At 35.5% G+C, this 19,202-nt stretch overlaps 1 protein-coding gene across 2 annotated transcripts in view; it reads right to left on the reverse strand.

The window, feature by feature from the left end:
• The window catches only part of CDH18 (cadherin 18), a 784,408-nt gene that overhangs the window by 740,392 nt on the left and 24,814 nt on the right, over window positions 1-19,202 (reverse strand). Inside the window, exon 1 of one of the 2 annotated variants that reach the window (XM_056108953.1) lies at window positions 14,265-14,307. The exons of the other annotated variant lie outside the window; for it this stretch is intronic. The gene's annotated coding sequence lies outside the window, so the exon portion shown is untranslated. Of the gene's footprint in view, window positions 1-14,264; window positions 14,308-19,202 lie in introns of those variants that run through there. 2 annotated transcript variants of the gene reach the window in all.

Below are 19,202 nucleotides of genomic sequence, written 5' to 3' on the forward strand. Positions count from 1 at the left end.
TCATGACAGAATCAAATTAATTATGCCAACTCAGAGAAGAGTTTTTAACTGAAATCAGAATTATATATGTAATATATTCTACATATCAATAAATTAGATCTGATTTTGTATATGTGTTTATATTTATGTTGATAGATAACATTTCATATTAAATAGAATTTATAAAAAGACAAAGCTCTAGAAGAAAATGTTTATTTTCAATATGTATTGAGTACTGGTCAGAAAATAATTAGTAGTAAGTAGTTGTAAATATAGTTTGAGTTCTAGATTCTTTAAGGTCCTCAGGTGCACAAACCTTTTCACTCAGTTCACAAGTACCTTCATACACAAAATGCTCTGAATTACCACACTTTTACAGTTATCTAAAATGCTGCCACATAAACCAAATAAAGCCATGTAAGTGATGGATAAGTAAAGTAAAGTAAAGGCCCTCCCGTTGATCATCGATTTGCTTGAGCAGGCCCAGTAACGTCTCCATTGGAGACTTTGTTGTTACTGTGTCTGGCATATCGAATACTCTCGGTAGCTTGCCGGGCTCTTCGAGAGGGGCGGAGGAATCGAACTCGGGTCGGCCATGTTGGCTGCGTGCAAGACAGACGCCCTACCCGCTGTGCTAAAATATTGAGATCCCACTCATTCACTTCTACTTCACTTTGTAGTACTTCTGTGTCTAGCATTTGCAGCAAATTAAAGAAAATAATACTAGACAATAAATTCAAATGCATCGAGGAAGATGAGTTTCTAAGAAAACAATTTTCCATTGGTTTAAAATTTAAGGGTTGTATACATGCTCAGTAATACCAACCAGATACACTTTATATGAAAATAGACTTAGGTTGCTATTTTATAGAAAAAAAAAAACAGAACATTTCCGTGAGAAATATCATTCACAGTGACAACGATCGTTATTTTGTCCTACAACATTCAGCCAATCTTGCTATTTGCTATTGCTGAATTTTAAAATTTTGGAATGACATTTAGTTCTGGCAACTATTAAAGGCCGAAACTGTACGACTATTTAGAGAGCAAACTGTATTACATGTAGGTTGGATCTACAAGAGGATATTTGATGTTAAAAGATGCAAAGTAGTAGCAGAATTCTGGGATCAGATAACTTATTCAGCAGTCCTGAAGGAACAAATACTTAATTTTACAAATCTAATGATGAACATTATTAAACATATAAATCGGACATTTCTCCAAACATGCACGTATTCGTATCTGCAGTAAATTAAATCCTTCACCCTTTTTCCTGCTTTCAATTAAGGATCAGGGAGACAGAATATATCTAAAGAGAATATAATATTTGAGGCATAATATGGATCAAACATTAAACTCAAATCAGCAATTGGTATATATTTTATTGATCATTTTATTACAAGCTACAAATTTTAGAAGAAATCAGTGGTCTAAATGTATTTATTAGTGTCTGACTAATAGAATTTCCTCTCCTCTCTTGTGAACTGGATATAATAATATTTGTCATGAAAGTACTCTTTAATTGTTGATTAAAAGGAAGCATAATTAAATTCATTTTTTACTCTTGTTTCATGTTCAGTTGTTGGAAATAGTTCCCCAAACTTGGCCATTTAAGACAGAAGTGCATTGTCTCATAATTATGGAAGCTATGCATCTTGAATCATGGTGTTAGTAGAGCCAGACTCCTTCTGGAGCCCATGGGAAAGAATTTACCCTTGCCTCTGCAGCTTCTGATGTTTGTCAGTTATTATTTATTTATTTATTTATTTATTTATTTTATGGACTATTCTCAGCCTCTATCACTAGTGGCCAACCCTGGTGTAGCACTGTACCACTGTCTTCCTGTTGTTCATGGATTTGCTCGAGCAAATAACGATGCCAGTAATGGCTCCATTGTGAGACTTCTTACTACTGTGTTTGGCATATCGAATACGTAATGGGGAGCCTCCCAAGTTTTGCCGTGAGGGCGAGATACTTTTGGTAGCTTCCTGGGCTCTCCAAGAGGGGCGGAGCAATTAAACCTGGGTCGGCCGGGCAGGTCACATGCAAGGCAAATGCCCTACTGCTGTGCTATCGCTCCAGCCCTGGTGTACCAGTGTCCTGATATGAAACTATTCACCTCTCATCAGAAAGTCAGTCACACACTATATTGACACCTCTAACTTGATAACATCTGCAGCTACACTATTATTTTCTTTTGTAATGCAATTGTTATTATTTTACAATAGTGCCAACATTATTGTTTAAGCTAGCAGTGTAGTTATATCATGCCTACCGGCAGAATGCCAAGATCCTTCAACCATTATCCAAAGCCTCTCATATCTCAGTACAGTGCTATTGATGAAGCTCTGTGCAAAGCCAGCTTTTAAAGTCAGATCAGAATCAGCTAATTATTTTTGTCATTGTACTTTAGAGAGCCTAGTTATAATGGTGTTAAATTTTATGTAATTGATATATAAAGTTACTCCACCACCACTGTGTCTATGACCTTTCACCAATGTCTTAAAGTCATATCTAGTATAATCTTAGATTAAAGAGGTTAACAGAATAATAAACCTTCTGCTGGACATAATTCAATCTTCAAAACAAATAAACTTTAAAACACATTTGCGTATACATAGGGGTGAGACATACTAAATGTAGAGATTTAGATTTTACATACTAAATTAAGGGTGTTTATTTTTAAATAAGTCAGTATTACTTTAGTTATTTGGGAATGCATAAAATGATGAGGCTATTGTATTAATTTGGTTTTAGATGTCCCAGTGTTGGTACAGGCTTGCAGAGTGCAGACTTTTTTCCAGAAATGCCAATGAACAGTAGAAGCCCCAGGATATTTTAAATTTCAAGGGAAATACCAGAGGGACTTCTGTAAGAAAGCCAATATTCTACTACTATTAGACTGTTGGGCACATTTCTTTAATGAACAGTACTATTAAATTTTGACCTTGGGCTGCTGTAAAAGTACTAAGATGCTAATATAAGCATGAACCAAAACAGGTCAAGAATCCCAAGCACTTTAATAAATTACAAAATATCAAAATATGTTTTTTTGTTTCTTTATCTGTAATGTTGCAAATTTTACACACATTCTTTTATTTTGTTTTGATTTTAATTATCATCACTTATTTTTAAATTTTATGCTATAATGTTTAGTATAAAACTCACCAAAGTCTCTTTTTTTTTTGCCAGTGAGTGATTATATAGCAAAGTCTAAAGAATTTTCACTTTACTGAAATTCGGTCATATCTAACTTTTCCTTAGTGATTATTATTCCTTAGCCTGCAGTTATTTTTTATTTTAACATTATTTTATTTAAACTCTAATATCATTGTCAGTACTATATTTCAACTTTTCTACTAGCCTTCAATATTCTTATTCATGATTGAAGGCTAATAGAAAAGTTTAATGTTTTCTAAAACTAAATATTACAACTATTCATTTAATATCCGAATGAACTTTTATTTTTTTAATTTTTTTAATTTAGGAGTACTGTTATTTATTCAGTCACTGATTAGCTGATTGAATTGTGCACAAACTCCACCTTACTTTTTTTTCATTTTTTATATTTTATTTATTGAATCACTGTGAGAGCAGTTACAAAGCTTTCGGGTCTAAGTCTTGGTCATACAATGAAACACCCTTACCTTCACCAGTGCCCATTCTTTACCACCAAAAACCCCAGTATACCCCCATTCCACACCCTCCCCCTACCTGTGAGGCAGATGATTTCCACATTACTCTCTCTCTACTTTGATCACACAGAATGAACTTTTAAACACAACTGATTTCATCAAACAGTAGCAAAACTCACAAAGAGAGAGAGAGTGAGAACCCTATTAAACCAAATCAGAAATGAAAAGGGGGGCATCACAAAAGAAAGAAAAGAAATCCAAAAGATCATCAGATATTACTTTAAAAGTCTGTGTGCCATGAAACAAGAGAACCTAGAAGAAATGGAAAAAATTACTGAATTCCTATAACCTTCCAAGGCTGAACCAAGAAGATTTGGAATACCTGAATAAACCTATTACTATTAAGGAAATTTAAACTGTATTCAAAATTCTTCCCCAAGAACAAAAGCCCAGGACCAGATGGATTCACTAGCGAATTCTTCCAAACATTTAAAGAAGACCTACTGACAGATTTTTTCAAGCTTTTCCAGGAAATTGAGAAACAGAAACATTCCCAAACAGTTTCTATGAGACATATATCACCTAATGCCAAAAGTAAACAGAGACAAGAAAGAAAGAAAGAAAGAAAGAAAGAAAGAAAGAAAGAAAGAAAGAAAGAAAGAAAGAAGAAAGAAAGAAAGAAAGAAAGAAAGAAAGAAAGAAAGAAAGAAAGAAAATTATAGGCTGATATTCCTGATGAAACCGGATGTGAAGATGCTCAAAAAATATTAGTATATAGACTCCAACATCTCATCAAAAAGATAATATACCACGACCAAGTGGGATTCCTCCTGGGGATGCAAGGATGGTTTAACATTCAGAAATCAATCAATATAATACATCATATCAACAAAAGATAAAAACTGTATGATCATATCAATAGATTCAGAGAAAACATTTGACAAGACCCAGCAGCCATTTATGATGAAAACCCTTGCCAAAATGGGGATAGAAGGGACTTTCCTCAATATAGTCAAAGCCATCTACCACAAGCCTACAGCAAGCATCACCCTCAATGGGGAAAAAAATAAGAACCTTCCCTCTGAGATCAGGGATGAGACAAGGGTGTCCACTCTCTCCACTGCTGTTCAATATAGTACTGGAAGTATTTGCAATAGTGGTTAGGCAAGAAAAAAAATATTAAGGTTATTCAGGTAGGAAAGGAAGAAATCAAGTTCTCACTATTTGAAGATATGATACTATACTTAGAGAACCCTAACACCTCTACCAAGAAACTCCTGGAAACAAAAGACTTATATAGTAAAGTTGTAGGCTATAAAATCAATACCCAAAAGTCCTTGGATTTCCTATATGTAAATAATGAGATAGAAGAAAGTGACATGAAAAAAGCAAAGCCGTTCAAAATTATGCCTCAGGAAATCAAGTACCTAGGAATCAGCTTAACTAAGGACGTAAAAGACCTGTACAAAGAAAACTACAAAACGCTACTCCAGGAAATAAAAGAGGACACGGGGAAATGGAAAGATTTCCCCTGCTCATGGATCAGGAGAATTAACATTGTCAAAATGGCAATATTCCCCAAAGCATTCAATGTGATCCCTGTAAGGATATCCATGACATTCTTTAAAGAAATTGATCAAACACTCCTGAAATCCATATGGAACAACAAACCCCCATGAATAGCTAAAGAAATTCTTGGGGAAAAATTCTTGGAAGCATCACCTTCCCCAACCTCAAACTCTTCTTCAATGCAGTATTAATTAAAACAGCATGGTATTGGAACAAAGGCTAGGCTGCAGACCAATGGAAAAGGGTTGAATATCCTTACACACAACCTCAAATATATAATCATCTAATCTTTGATTAATCTCAGCCACCACCATGCTGAGACCACTCTCCGCAGACCTGAAGGTACCGGCAGAGGGACAAAGCCACGTGGGTTCTGGGGCCGAGATCTCCAAGCCTACTCGGATTGGAGTCGAGCATCCTCCACCCAGATCCTCCAAATTTCAGTAGGCGGGGGTCACACCCACCAACTGGTCCCCTGGCCCCCTGTAATCCCATCAGCGGCCAAGACTCAGAGACTATAAAAACCAGCTCCCTGAACCGCGCGGCCGCATTCAGTCATTATGACATCTCATTCCTACTTTGACAAACTGGCAGGCTACCGAATGTAGCCTGCCCACAGGGCAGAGTCTGGCAAACTCCCCATGGCGTACCCAATATGCCAAATACCAGTAACAATGATGGGTCTCATTCTCCTAAAGAGCCTTGAATATAATCTCAGGGCTAGGATGAAGGAGACGTTACTGGGGCCTGCTCGAGGCAATCGACGAATAACAGGATGATCTGTGATCTGTGTGATCTGTGATCTGAATCTTTGATAAGGGAATAAGAAAAGTAAATTGGAGCAAGGAAAGCCTCTTTAACAAATGGTGCTGGCAAAACTGGACAGCTACATAAAACAAAAAATGAGTTCAGACATCTACCTAACACCATGTACAAAAATCAGATGCAAATTGATTAAAGACTTCAACATCAGACCAGAATCCATACCATACATTGAAGTAAAGGTTGTCAAAACCTTTTATGAGATTGAAGCTAACGGTGTCTTTCAAGATGAAACAGTGACCAGAATACAAAGACAGTCTAGAGAATGGGAAAGGATATTCACCCAATACCCACCTGATAAGGGGTTAATATCAAAGATATGCAAGGCACTGATTGAACTCTACAAGAAGAAAATATTCAATCCCATCAGAAAATGGGAAGATAAATGTGGGGAGAAGGGGACTCTCCTTCACTTCTGTTGGGAAGACTGGTTAAACCTTTTTTGGAAAGCAATTTGGACGTTTCTAAAAAAAATATGAATTGAGCTCCCATTTGACCCAGCAATACTTCTGGGAATATACCCGGATTCTAAAACATACAGTAGAAATGACATCTGCACTTGCATGTTTATTGCAGTGCTATTTACAATAGCCATAATCTGGAGAAGCAAAAAACAGTCCCCAGGAACAGATGACTGGTAAAAGAAACTTGGTACATCTATACAATGGAATTCTATATAGCTATTAGAAAATATGAAGTCATGAAATTTGTATATAAATATGGTTCAACATGGAGAGCATCATGCTAAGTGAAATGAGTCAGAGAGAGAGGAACAGTCATAGAATGACTGCACTCATTTGTGGAACATAAAGTAACATAATAGGAGAATAACATCCAAGGATCACAGAGATAAAGGCCAGTAGGATCGCTCCATGGCTTGGAAGCAGGCCTCACATGCTGTGGGGAAAAGGTAGCTGAGATAGAGAAGGGACCACCAAATAAATTATGCTTGGAGGGCTCGCTCAGCATGGGAGATGTGTGCTGAAAGTAGACTATGAACCAAACATGATGGCCACTTATCCGTATTGTGAACCATAACACCAAAGGGGAGCGAGAGAGAGAGAGAGAGAGAGAGAGAGGGAGAGAGAGAGAGAGAGAGAGAGAGAGAGAGAGAAGGAATTCACCTGCCAGGAGGCAGAAGTGGCTGGGGGGGTGAGGAGGGTAGTAGAAAGATACTGGGAACACTGGTGGTGGAAAATGGGCACTGGTGGATGGATGGGTACTCATCATGCCATGACTGAAACATAATCAAGAAAGTTTCCAAAACTCTTACTCTATCACATGGTGATTCATTAACAAAATTAAAACAAAAAAGAGAAAAAGCATAGCTGATATCAGTCATAAAAATATACATGATGAATACAAGCTATTTTATGATCTAGATTTACCTATTTTTAAGGAATTTTCATGTTTAAAATATAAAATACATTTTAAGTTATTGATTCCAAGAACAATTGGACACATTTTTTTTCTTTTTGGGTCACAACCGGCAATGCAGAGGGGTTACTCCTGGCTCTGCACTCAGGAATTGCTCCTGGCAGTGTTCAGGGGACCATATGGGATGATGGAAATCGAACCCGGCTTGGCCATATGCAAGCAAACGCCCTACCTGCTGTACCCAACAATTGGACACCTTATAAATCATTTCATAGGAATAAGAAGTGAAAATTATGCTCTATAAATCTAGGGTAGATTAATATATGTGTTATATATAGTTTGAATGGACTGGAGCAATAACATAGCCAGTAGGGTGTTTTTCTTGCACGCGGCCTACGTGGCCAACCCAAGTTCGAATCCTCTGCCCCTCTCAGAGAGCCCGGCAAGCTACCGAGAGTATCTCACCCACACGGCAATGTCTGGCAAGCTACCTGTGATGTATTCAATATGCCAAACACAGTAACAAGTCTCACAATGTTACTGGGCCTACTCTAGCAAAAAGATGAACAATGGGAGGACAGTGACAGTGATAGTTTGAATACATAGAAATTTGCTCCCCCCATTATTTCTCTTCACAGTTACTAATACAATTTGACTTTCCAAATATTTGAGTTGTTTTTGTTTGTTTGTTTTAATTGTGGGCATCAAGCCATTCTCAGCTATGCTCAGGGCTTACTCCTGACTCTACTCTGTGATTACTCTGTGTAGTACTTGGGGAACCATATGTAGAGTTGGAGATAGAACTGGCATCAGCTGCATACAAGGCAAGTGCCTTACACATATACAATCTCGCTTATCTTGGTTCTTTAAATGATTACTAAATATTTGAAAAAAAATTCCTCTTTAGTTATTATTTCATTTGCTCTCCAGTAACTGATATAGTGACATCATGGCTGCCATGAGCAATGCCTGAGCACAGAACCAGGAGTAAGCCCTGAGTACAGGTAAGTGTATCCCCAAAACACAATTCTTTGAAAAGAAAAATGACTGGATAATAAATACAGTATGTCAATGCAAATTCATTGAGTCCTCATAACCTCTGTGCTTTAAATTTATGATGATTATCCCCGTTTCATAGAATAATTAGTATCACAGCTTCAAAACTTGTCCAATTCATGCAGATTGTGCATATACAGAATTGGGATATCTATCCATAAAGTTTGATCCACTGGCTATAACTTCTAAGCAATACAGTCTCTAGAAATATAAAACTGTAGCAGTGTCCTCCCATTCTTCATCGATTTTGCTCCAGTGGGCCCAGTAACGTCTCCATTTTGGGACTTGTCGTTACTGTGTTTGGAATATTGAATACATATGTGTAGCTTGCCAGGCTTTGGTCTGAGGGTGAGATACTCTCTGTAGCTTGCCAGGAGGGGCGGAGGAATCGAACCTGGCTTGACGGGCAGAGCTGGCTGCTCGCAAGGCAAACGTGCTACCACTGTGCTATCGCTCCAGCCCAATAAAACTGTATGTAAATGTTTGTTTCATTTTTGACTGAAGCAAAAAGTAACAGATGCAAAGGGAAAGATGACTACAAAGAGAACAAAATATTAAAGTTCCTGAAACTGCTTGGCTGGCCTATTTCAATTTTCAAGAACTACAGTACTTTGTTTTTCAGTAGCATGGCTTGTCAGCAATATAATTAAGAATATGATTTGATGGGGGAAATGGCTTCGCTTTCAGATATATCCCTTTAATACTGTGACCTAGAAGTGACTATAATGCCACATTCTTCTGTCATTTTCCCATAAATTCAATTTCCTTACAATAGTTTACTCTTAAGATTTATTTTTCTCATTCTCAGAGACTTAAAATAAAGTTAAATATAAGTCTTGCACAGGACAAAATAATGAAGATGAAAACTCCCTTTAGCTTTATCATGACTATATAATTTATGTAAAATAACTTTGTTCTAAACGATTTTATTTTAGGCAACATTGCTTACAATACTTTTTAATGGCAGGGTTTCCTGCACAAACTATTCCAGCACTATGCCCTTCACCAGAGATCACTACCTTCCACCGTTAACCCAGTGTGCCTCTGTCCTATTTCCATGCCTTATCTGCCCCATCTACTCCTGTGGCAGCTTCTCACTAGAGCTCAGTGCTCCATTTCTTTGCCTTTGGGTATCTATTACGTGACTACCTCACTTCTTTATATCCCAGACATGAGATAAATCATTTTATAATTGTCTCTCCACTTCTCTCTTCACACAGCAGGACACTCTCCAGAGCCATCTTCATAGCAGCAAATTTCATGATTTTGTCTTTTCTTATAGAAAATACCATACAGCATTTTCTCATAGAAAGCATAAGAAATACATACAAATATAAAATGTAAATATAAAAATGCTACGCAGTATCTTCTTACAGGAAGTAGTCTACAGCAGTATTCCATTGTGTATATGTACAATAGTGTTTTTTTGTTTGTTTGATTTTTTTATTTGATTTTTTTGGGCAACACCTGGCAGTGCTCAGGGTTTACTCCAAGCTCTGCACTCAGTGATCATTCCTAGCAGGGCTCAGGGGACCATATAGGATGCTGAGGATCAAATCTGTGTCAGTTTTGTGTAAGGCAAACACCCTACCTGCTGTACTATTACCCTGAGCCCTGGGTCAGGGTTTATTTACTCATCTGTTCATGGACGTGATTTATTTTCAGGTTTCGGATAATGTGAATATTGTGTCCTGAATAGAGGGATGTCATTTTTTGTCTTCTGAATAGAATTTCAGGACTGTTGGGATAGATGCAAAAAAAAAAATGGAATTGCTGAGTCAAATGGAAGCTCAATTTTGTTTCATTTCTTCTTTACTGTCTCCATATTCAAGTTGAACCAGTTGATACCTCCCCACCCCACAGTGATCAAGGATCCCTTTTCCCCACATCCTTCCAACACTGTTTTTTTTGTTTGTTTTTCTGTGATAAAAAATAACGGTAGGGAAATGAACAAAATGTTCCTCAAGGACATACAAATGCCCAAAAGGCACGGTTATCAATATGCATCCCTTATCATCATAAAAATGTAAATAAAAACAACGAGATAATAATTTATAAACAAACCCCCATCATTGTGGTTTTACTAGAGCCCAGGTTCCTTTGGATGTTAATGTCAATAGGAATTAATAAGATGCCAAGAGATTCAAGGCAGTTTATTGAAAAAGTGTGTGCATTGGAGGCAGAGTACCAGATTCTGCCCTCAGCACACAGGCGTGGATAAGATAAAAAGAGCACTGGGTGTGAAGGAGGAGTAAGTTTTAGAGGTTTAAATAGGAAGAAACGATCTGGCACATTAAAGAGAACGTACTTTATGCTTGTCATATCTCATTGGACACTAGCTCTGCATTGCTGGGTGAGATATTCAGTATTAAGTAGAGCTAAAATGGGGGAAAAGCTCATTCAGGGGTTTCCTTTGGCATCGGTTTGCGTTAGTCTGGGTGCCTTCTGCCAAATTCCCGTTGCAAATAAACATCATACCTGGCAAGTAGATCAGAAATGATACTACTAAGCCTTTCATTGGCAATATTAGCAAGGGCAATGGGCTCCAGGGTGAAGCCAGACTGAGGTCCAAACACACTCCCTACTTTCTCCCAATTTAATTAATGCAATCTAGCCTAAGTATTGAAAATCTTTCTCCTGGTGATTTCCAGATGAAAAAGCTAGAGTCAACCTTTCTCTTCTTATATCTGAATGAGAAAAACCATTATATCACAAAAGGATTTGCTTCTCTTTTTCTATTAATTCCAGGAAACAATGCACTTTTTTTTTTTTGGTCCTGAACTGCTTCAGCTGGTAATTGCAGAAACTCTATACTGTCTTTCGTGATGAATTGAGGGGTCTTTTTAGCCAGGGCCTTATGGCTTTCAGATTCCCTCAAATGTAGTTCTGATTTTGAGCACATGAAATTACTTTGGTAGATATTGCCTTTCTCATGTTTCCGGAAATATAGGTCAAGTCCTTAATCATCAAGCTTCTTGCAGGTATTTAATAGGCTCTTATTTTTCATGATAATAGAAAATCTTAGAATTGTTTTGTAATAGAGCAGACTATATTATTTAAAAAGTAGCTGTGAATTATTTTATTTGAATTCCTGCTGTACTTGGGCCATTATTATAACACTTTTATTTATCATTTTAGACTTTTAAACAAAATATAAATATTCTGTTGTCATACTTTTCTATACCTAAACTTGGATTTGACCTATGCAGAATCCTGAACATAACTTTCCCTTCTTATCATTAATGTTGATTTATTGTTTGATTTTAAATTTAGGTTATCCACATGACTTTTGCTGCCTTACGAAATGCATTATTTTTAATTGAAAAACAAAGAGTGTTTCTCTCTTAACTCAATTCAAGAATGCTTCAGTTCATGACATAAATCTTGCCAGAACTTTTCTATTGTATGTTTGTGGTTTTAAATTTGTTAGTGCTTGTTTTGAAATAATTATGCTGCATTTCCTGAGGAAACAGAAATGCTCCTAAATACTCTGTTGTGTCACATCCATTCAAATACATGAACACACAATTGTATATTTATTCTGTGATTTCACTTTCCCTCTTATTCTCTTCCTTGCTCACTTATTCCTGCTCTCAGACATACAGATTTTTCATAAGCACTTCATCTACAAAGAGTATTTATAGTTATGCACTGAATTTTCTATTCTCTCCCAAATGAATGTCCAATCATCTCCATACAGCATAAAACATTTTAAAGGATATATTCAATGTCAGGATAAAAAAAAGTTTTCTAAAAAAATAAATATTATGGGCTGGAGTTATAGCACAGTGGGTAGGGAGTTTGCCTTGCATGCGGCCAACCTGGATTTGATTCCCAGCATCCCATATGGTCCTCTGAGCACCACCAGGAGTAATTCCTGAGTGCAGAGGCAGGAATAACTCCTGTGCATCGCCAGGTGTGACCCAAAAAACAAAACAAACAAACAAAAACTTTAGGAACTGTGAATTTTAAAACGGTTAATGGGTAGGGTTTCATGCATGAAGATTATCAACACCAGTACTCAGCATTTTGTACACTTCCCTCAACCATTGTCCCAAAGAAGTTTCAACAAGATTTGTGAGTACTCATATCATATGAAGCATCGTTCTTCTTGGTCACAATGTTTTGAGGTCAGAAGGGAAATGACAAAAGAATACCAGAAAAAGATCAATATAGGCAGACTAAGCATCATGCTAACCATGAACTTTGAGTTAATGAAAACAATCAAAGGGGAAATGAAACTTAACTGGAGAAGCACATAAATATGGAAATAATATTTTCTTTCTTAATACATATAGAGAAAGAAAAATTAAGAAGGAAGTCATTCATAATAATACCAGGACCACATTAGTGAATAAGAAGGCACAGTTTAAACTTAGACATAAAAGAAGTAGAGAGTGGAGTTCATACCCAATTTAATTAGCTGAATCAATGGCTGAACAAATACAGTGCTCCTACATTATTTAATTTAAAAAAAGGAAGTAGAGAAAAAAGAAAATCAAGAAACAAAAGTTAGCAGGTCAAGGAAACAAGAATTTGCAAACACACACACGTAAATGCATACACACACACACAGAAACACACACAGATAAAACAGAATTAATAAATAGAAAAATAATCATGATGCAATGGAGTCAAAACTTAGGTCACTGAAAAGATCAATATAGTTGGCAAATCTTTCACTAGACTGATCAAGAAAACGAAGAAAACCTTCCTTGACAGGAACAAAAATGAAAAAAGCAAAGAATTGATATGTATAGGATCAAATGACTACTACAAATACAACTCAACAAAGCTAACTTTCAGATTACTCAGAGTAATGGGGGGCATTGATTGGTTGATTGGAAGAATTAGTGAAGAGGAGTATTTTTGGTGGTTGACAGCCCATGAATTTTAGCAGAGAATATGACAGTTACATGTACTAGTTTAAGCATGGCAATCTTTTACTACTGAAATTCTATATCACTAATCATTTTATAACACTACTAAACAAAGAAAATAAAAACTTTGGAAAAAATTAAATAATAAAAATATTTTGCTAAAGAAGAAAAGGTCTCTGATGAAATAACATGCACACTTTTATTGTATATTCTCAAATACAACATAACTTAAAATAATTCAATGATTAAAAAAGGTAACTTGAAGCATCTGAAGTCTAAGAAGTAGCTTTTCATAGAGAAAATATAATAATCTAAGAAAGTCTTAAGTAAAGTACTATTTCACTTCATTGGAAATATTAAAAGTATTCAGTTACATCACAGGTATATATACATTTATACTAATTTTTATTTACAGTTCTTCATATATTAATGTAGCATAGTATGTATTATATTTTTAAATTTTGTTGAATGAATAATTTCTTTCAATAATATTGCATGTTTATTGGAAAAGCATATGTATGTTTCAGTAATTTTTTAGTGTTCAAGGTATGTATTATTTTATTCATTTTCATTCATATTCTTTATGTTTCATAAAGTTTCTAGATACATTGGATACCATATTAAATATCAAATTTGTATATTTGTTAAATAAAATTAACTTTGTTCACTGAATAAAGAAATTAAATTGCATGTTAAATAATGAACACATTTAAGAATGTAATGTGTTGATTTTTAACTGAAATTATTGTAACAGGACAAATAGCTCACTTACTGTAAATTAGGAAATATGACTACTTTCCAATTGTTTGTAGGAGTGAAATTTATTTAAATGTGTCAAATGTATTTAACACACTTGTGATATACATGTGACCTCACATTTGACAAGTTTTCATATATAATTTTTCAATTTATGGAGAAAAAATACACTTTCAGATAAGAAACTTACTTTGAGCTTTGATCTTTCTCCAAGCTAGTTATACATTTTGGTATCTTCTCTTGATACCAGACAATGATGGCAGACCATCATGAGTGTAAACAGTTGCTATTCAACAGACTATTTTTCACTTTCAGTAAAGTTCAATAAATCACATGAGATCTTCAAAAATTTATTATAAAATAAGTTTGTATTACATGACTGTGCCCACTGGGAAAAAATTATATATGTGTAAGCATGTTTATAGTAGTCTAGAAAAAGTCACCGTGTTTGAGAGATGATGTCTTTTAACAAGTATATTAAATACATATTTGAACAATAATTATAATTGATGGAGTTTTCTGCATAATGCCTCACCACAAGTCAAAGAATATTTGCATGTCAAAATAATTGTTCAGCAAGATATAACTATAGTTTTTATAATTCATATCAAATGTCTCTTCTACTGACAATACCTGAAAAGTTAGATAATTATGGTAATGCAGGTGGTTTAAGATTATGTTTATGGTATTGTACAGTTATTTCAAATGGTGTCAACTTATGACATATTATTTATTTAAGGAACTATAATATCTGTATATTTGATATTGATTTCTCAGTTTAATAGAGAATCCAATATAGCTGATTAAAAATCTGACATTTTTAAGATGACTTTATAAGGTATGTTTTAGAACAATATATATGTTTTAGAACACTATATTTTAACTGAGATTTTTCCGTAAAACTATAATTGCTTCACTGTTGAAAAGTCTTCCATCAACTGTATTAAGAACTAAATGTTCTATCAGTGTATCTATGACAAAAATAATACAGAAGTGTTTCATTGAACAAACAATGTACCATTGAAGTTAGCATACTGCTCATTTGTTTTTAATTATAATAATCACCCAACATTAAGGTGCAGTTAAAACTTTGTAAAATATAACTTTGTTTTCATTTGGAATTGTGATAGCTTATTCTAAATGCTGTTTTCAACTTTCACTAAGATGATTCATTTTCTGCTGTGTGTGTTTCTAAAAATATTCTCTTCAATCAGATTTGATGGGCAGAGTGATTATTTGTACAATCAGTGGATGCTGCAGTTGTCTTTAACATTTGACTTTTCTTTTTTAAAAGACTTTTTAAAAATATTAGGCTCCAATGTCTTTTATTTTCTTTTATTTATTTTGTTGTTGGACTGAGTGATAGCACAGTGGTAGGGCATTTGTGTTGCATGCAGCCAACATGGCCAACCCAAGTTCGATTCCTCCGCCCCTCTCGGAGAGCCCGGCAAGCTACTGAGAGTATCTCGCCCACTCTCGGCAGAGCCTGGCAAGCTACCTGTGAGTACTCAATATGCCAAACACAGTAACAACAAAGTCTTCAATGGAGATGTTACTGGGCTCGCTTGAGAATAAATTGATGAACAGCGGGAGGACCGTGACTGTGATTTTGTTGTTGTTTTTGATTTTGCATTTACTTGGGAACATACATTTCAGTGCTCAGGAGCTCTTTCTAGTTCTGAGCTCAGAAGTGCTCCCTGGTGGTGATGAGCTGACTCTATGTGGTGTCAAGGATTGCAGCTGATGAAAGACAAGCACCATAATACAAATCTTTTTGCCCATCGAACAAAAGTGGCTCGGGTAGTGCCACCTTCTGTTAACAATTTTGTCCACAAAAACGTTACAATCCCACACATTGTTTTCCTTCTCTTTTGTTTTTCCCTGATTTATTACCAGTTAATATATAGAATTTCAGAAATATAGTTTTCAATTTCTATGAGTCACCACACCCATCACCAATGTTAGTACAATTGTCCCACCACTAGAACAACAATTAACTCACCCTTTATATTTCCCTCCTTTATAATTCTTCCTTTTATTTGCTTTGGTTTCACCCAGGTAGGAGTCAGTTTTCCATTTTTCAATTTTTTTTTTCTAGTTGTTTGTTTCAGCTGTTTAAATTCCACTTATGGGTGAGATCCTCCAGTAACTGTCATTTTCAACTTTCTCCATGAAAATCATCTCAAGTTACATTCCCCTAGACATAGTTTTATCTTTAGTCAAAGGAGCATAAGTTTCATTCACTATTTTGGCTACTGTGAACATGCTGTTGTGAATGTACCATTGCAGGTATCCTTTTGGATTTGTTTTTGTACTTCTTGGAAACATGCCTAGGAGTATTGCTCTGGGCTACATGATATCTCCCTTACATGTTTTAGTAATTTCCATACTGATTCCTGCTAACAAGGAACTTCAGTATCTTTGTTAACATTGCAACTGGGAGAGAATGAAAAGCACTCAACACAGTTACTCTGTACACCTGCTTCTCAAGTAGACGTAAAACACTATCAGTGCAAGAGGAAAATACTCAACTCCAAGTGTCTATGTCTGCCCAAATCTTTACAGAAAACTCAGGCCAAAACCTTTGCAACATCTCGCATTCCTCACACTTACGCACTGTCGTGTCTTTGCAAGTTATTGTACCTCAAGATTTATTCCATAAATGTCTGCTTGTGTTTTGAGGAGGGAATGTGTTGGTGATGGTGGTGATCCTCGTAATGATGATAGCGTCTGTAGAAGACAACTCATGGAAATAACTTTTTTTTTAATCACACCTGGCAATACACAGGGGTTACTCCTTGCTCTGCACTCGGGAATTACCCCTGGCAGAACTCAAGGGACCAAATGGGACTGTGGGAATTGAACGTGGGTCGGCCACATGCAAGGCAAATGCCCTACCCACTATGCTATTGCTCCATGAGCCCCATAACTTCTTGTATCTATTTCCTGACCTAGATCGTTCACCCATCCAGCAACTCTGTGTCTCAGTTTGGGTGCTTAGACCACTTAAATGATTATTTATAGGACTTGTTGCTGCTCTGTCGTTTGTTTTATTTAAGTCTACTATTGGGACTTCCCCCCTCTTGTTTCTCTATGCTGTTCATTTTATAAATTTTGACATTTTCTTATTTCCTTTTTTTATATTTCCATATCACTATTGCCATATTTTTACTTATAGACTTCTTTAGTGCTGTTTTTGCTTTTCACGTAAAGGGATTTTAAATACTTCTTGTATTTTCTTTGTTTATACATTTTCAGTTTTGTTATTGTAGCACATTGGTCTATGCTCGGAACTTATTTCTGGCTCTGGCTTCAGAGACCACTCACTCAAAGTAGGCTCAGGAGGCGATGTGTGATGCCAGGGAAATAACCCAGGTTACTAATAACATTCAGCTGTGTACAAGGAAATGATCCTACCCTTGTATTATTTCACTGACGCTAAACACTTATAGAACGACTTTACTGATGAAAAACTCTATTAACTTTAATTTCTTTGGAAAAGCATTTATTTTTCTATAATATTTGAATATTTTTTCAGCATTTAAATATTCTTGATGGAAAGTGTTTTTACCTTTTTGTCATGTCATTCTATGAACAGTCATTCTATGCCATAGAATCATAAATAAACTATCTCATCAAAATCTGACAGAGGTAAATTGGAAGTCACTTTTCTCCCATCACAAGTTTGTGTGTAAATGTGTATGTATGTGTATATGTGTGTGTGTGTTTTTTAATTCAACTTTTTTTTTATTTTTGGAACTTCACCCATTAGTTCTGAGGACCTACTTTTGGCTCTGCCCTCAGGGTCACTCCTGGCAGTTCTTGGGTGACTGTATGAGATGCCGGGGATCAAACCAGAATTGGACCGTGCAAGTTAAGCACCATACCAACTGTAATAACCCGGCTCTGATATTTACTTTTAATAATTTAACTATGATATGTTTGGGTATATGTTACTTTGGGTGACAAAATTTGGGAATTCTCATAACTTCCTGAACCTATTTGGTTATTTTTTTTAGGATTGGGAAATTTTGTTTGCTGCACTTCTTTGAATATAGTCCCTATCTTCCCTTATCTTCACATTCTGAAATACCCATTATTCTCAAATATATATATTGTTTTAATGGAGTCAAATATTTATCATAGTATTTTTCAACTTTGATTAGTTTTATTATTTTTTTCCTCAAATTTTGCATCTCATTCTGTTTTTTAAAATGTTCCCTCCAGTAGCTCATTATTTTTCTTATAGGATTAAAAATTGTTTTAACAATGATTGACAGGTGAATTTTTTTCATAGTATGGTTGATTTGCAGTTACTTTTGTGTCAGTTTTCCTTTGCTTTTGTGGCCATAGTGTAGAAGGAGAGAGTAATAAGGAGGTGAATATCATGATTAACTGCAATGTCCATTGGGAGTAGAAGATAAATCAAGTAGTCCAAATGGAGAGCTCCATGCAGCTGCCTGAACACCCACCCAGCCAATCCTGACACAGTTCATGCAACATCTGAGTTATGTTATAGGCTTTGCATCCACCTCATCTAGAGAACTTTGTATTCAATCTCATTGGAGAGTCTCAAACATTACAGAAACTCACCCTAAAGTAATAGACTGGCTCTGATTAGCAAACGAGGGCTATGTCCCCCGCAACTCCATTTAAGAAGAGGAAGTATTTCATATAGAAGATAAAGTCAGAAGCACAATGATGTTCGCTTTATTACTGGCAATTTGAGAACTACAATCATTGAATTTTGTGATTTTAGAGGTCTTCAGGAATTATTCATTTTTCTTATAAAATTGTAGTTCTATTTCAGTAACATCATATTATCTGCCAGTAATATACATAACTATAGGCAAATTTGATAGTCCAAACAGATTTACTGTTGTTTTCAATGGAAGTATATTCCTTCTTATTTTAGAATTTTTTTAAGTTATTATTTTCTCCAATAGTGATTTCCTTGGAAAAGATTTTTTTTAGTTCTGTATTGTATGTGTGTGTGTTTATGTGTGTGTGTGTGTGTTGTTGTACTTCTGGGCAAGGAGCCCAGATTGGTGTAATTTTTATTTGTTCCTTGCATAGTGTCCCAGATTCTGTTTTGAGAGAATAGTCGTAAATTAATAATATGATTACA

Source organism: Sorex fumeus, unplaced genomic scaffold (genome assembly GCF_029834395.1).
Source record: "Sorex fumeus unplaced genomic scaffold, SorFum_2.1 ptg000240l, whole genome shotgun sequence".
NCBI classification, from domain to species: Eukaryota; Metazoa; Chordata; class Mammalia; order Eulipotyphla; family Soricidae; genus Sorex; species Sorex fumeus.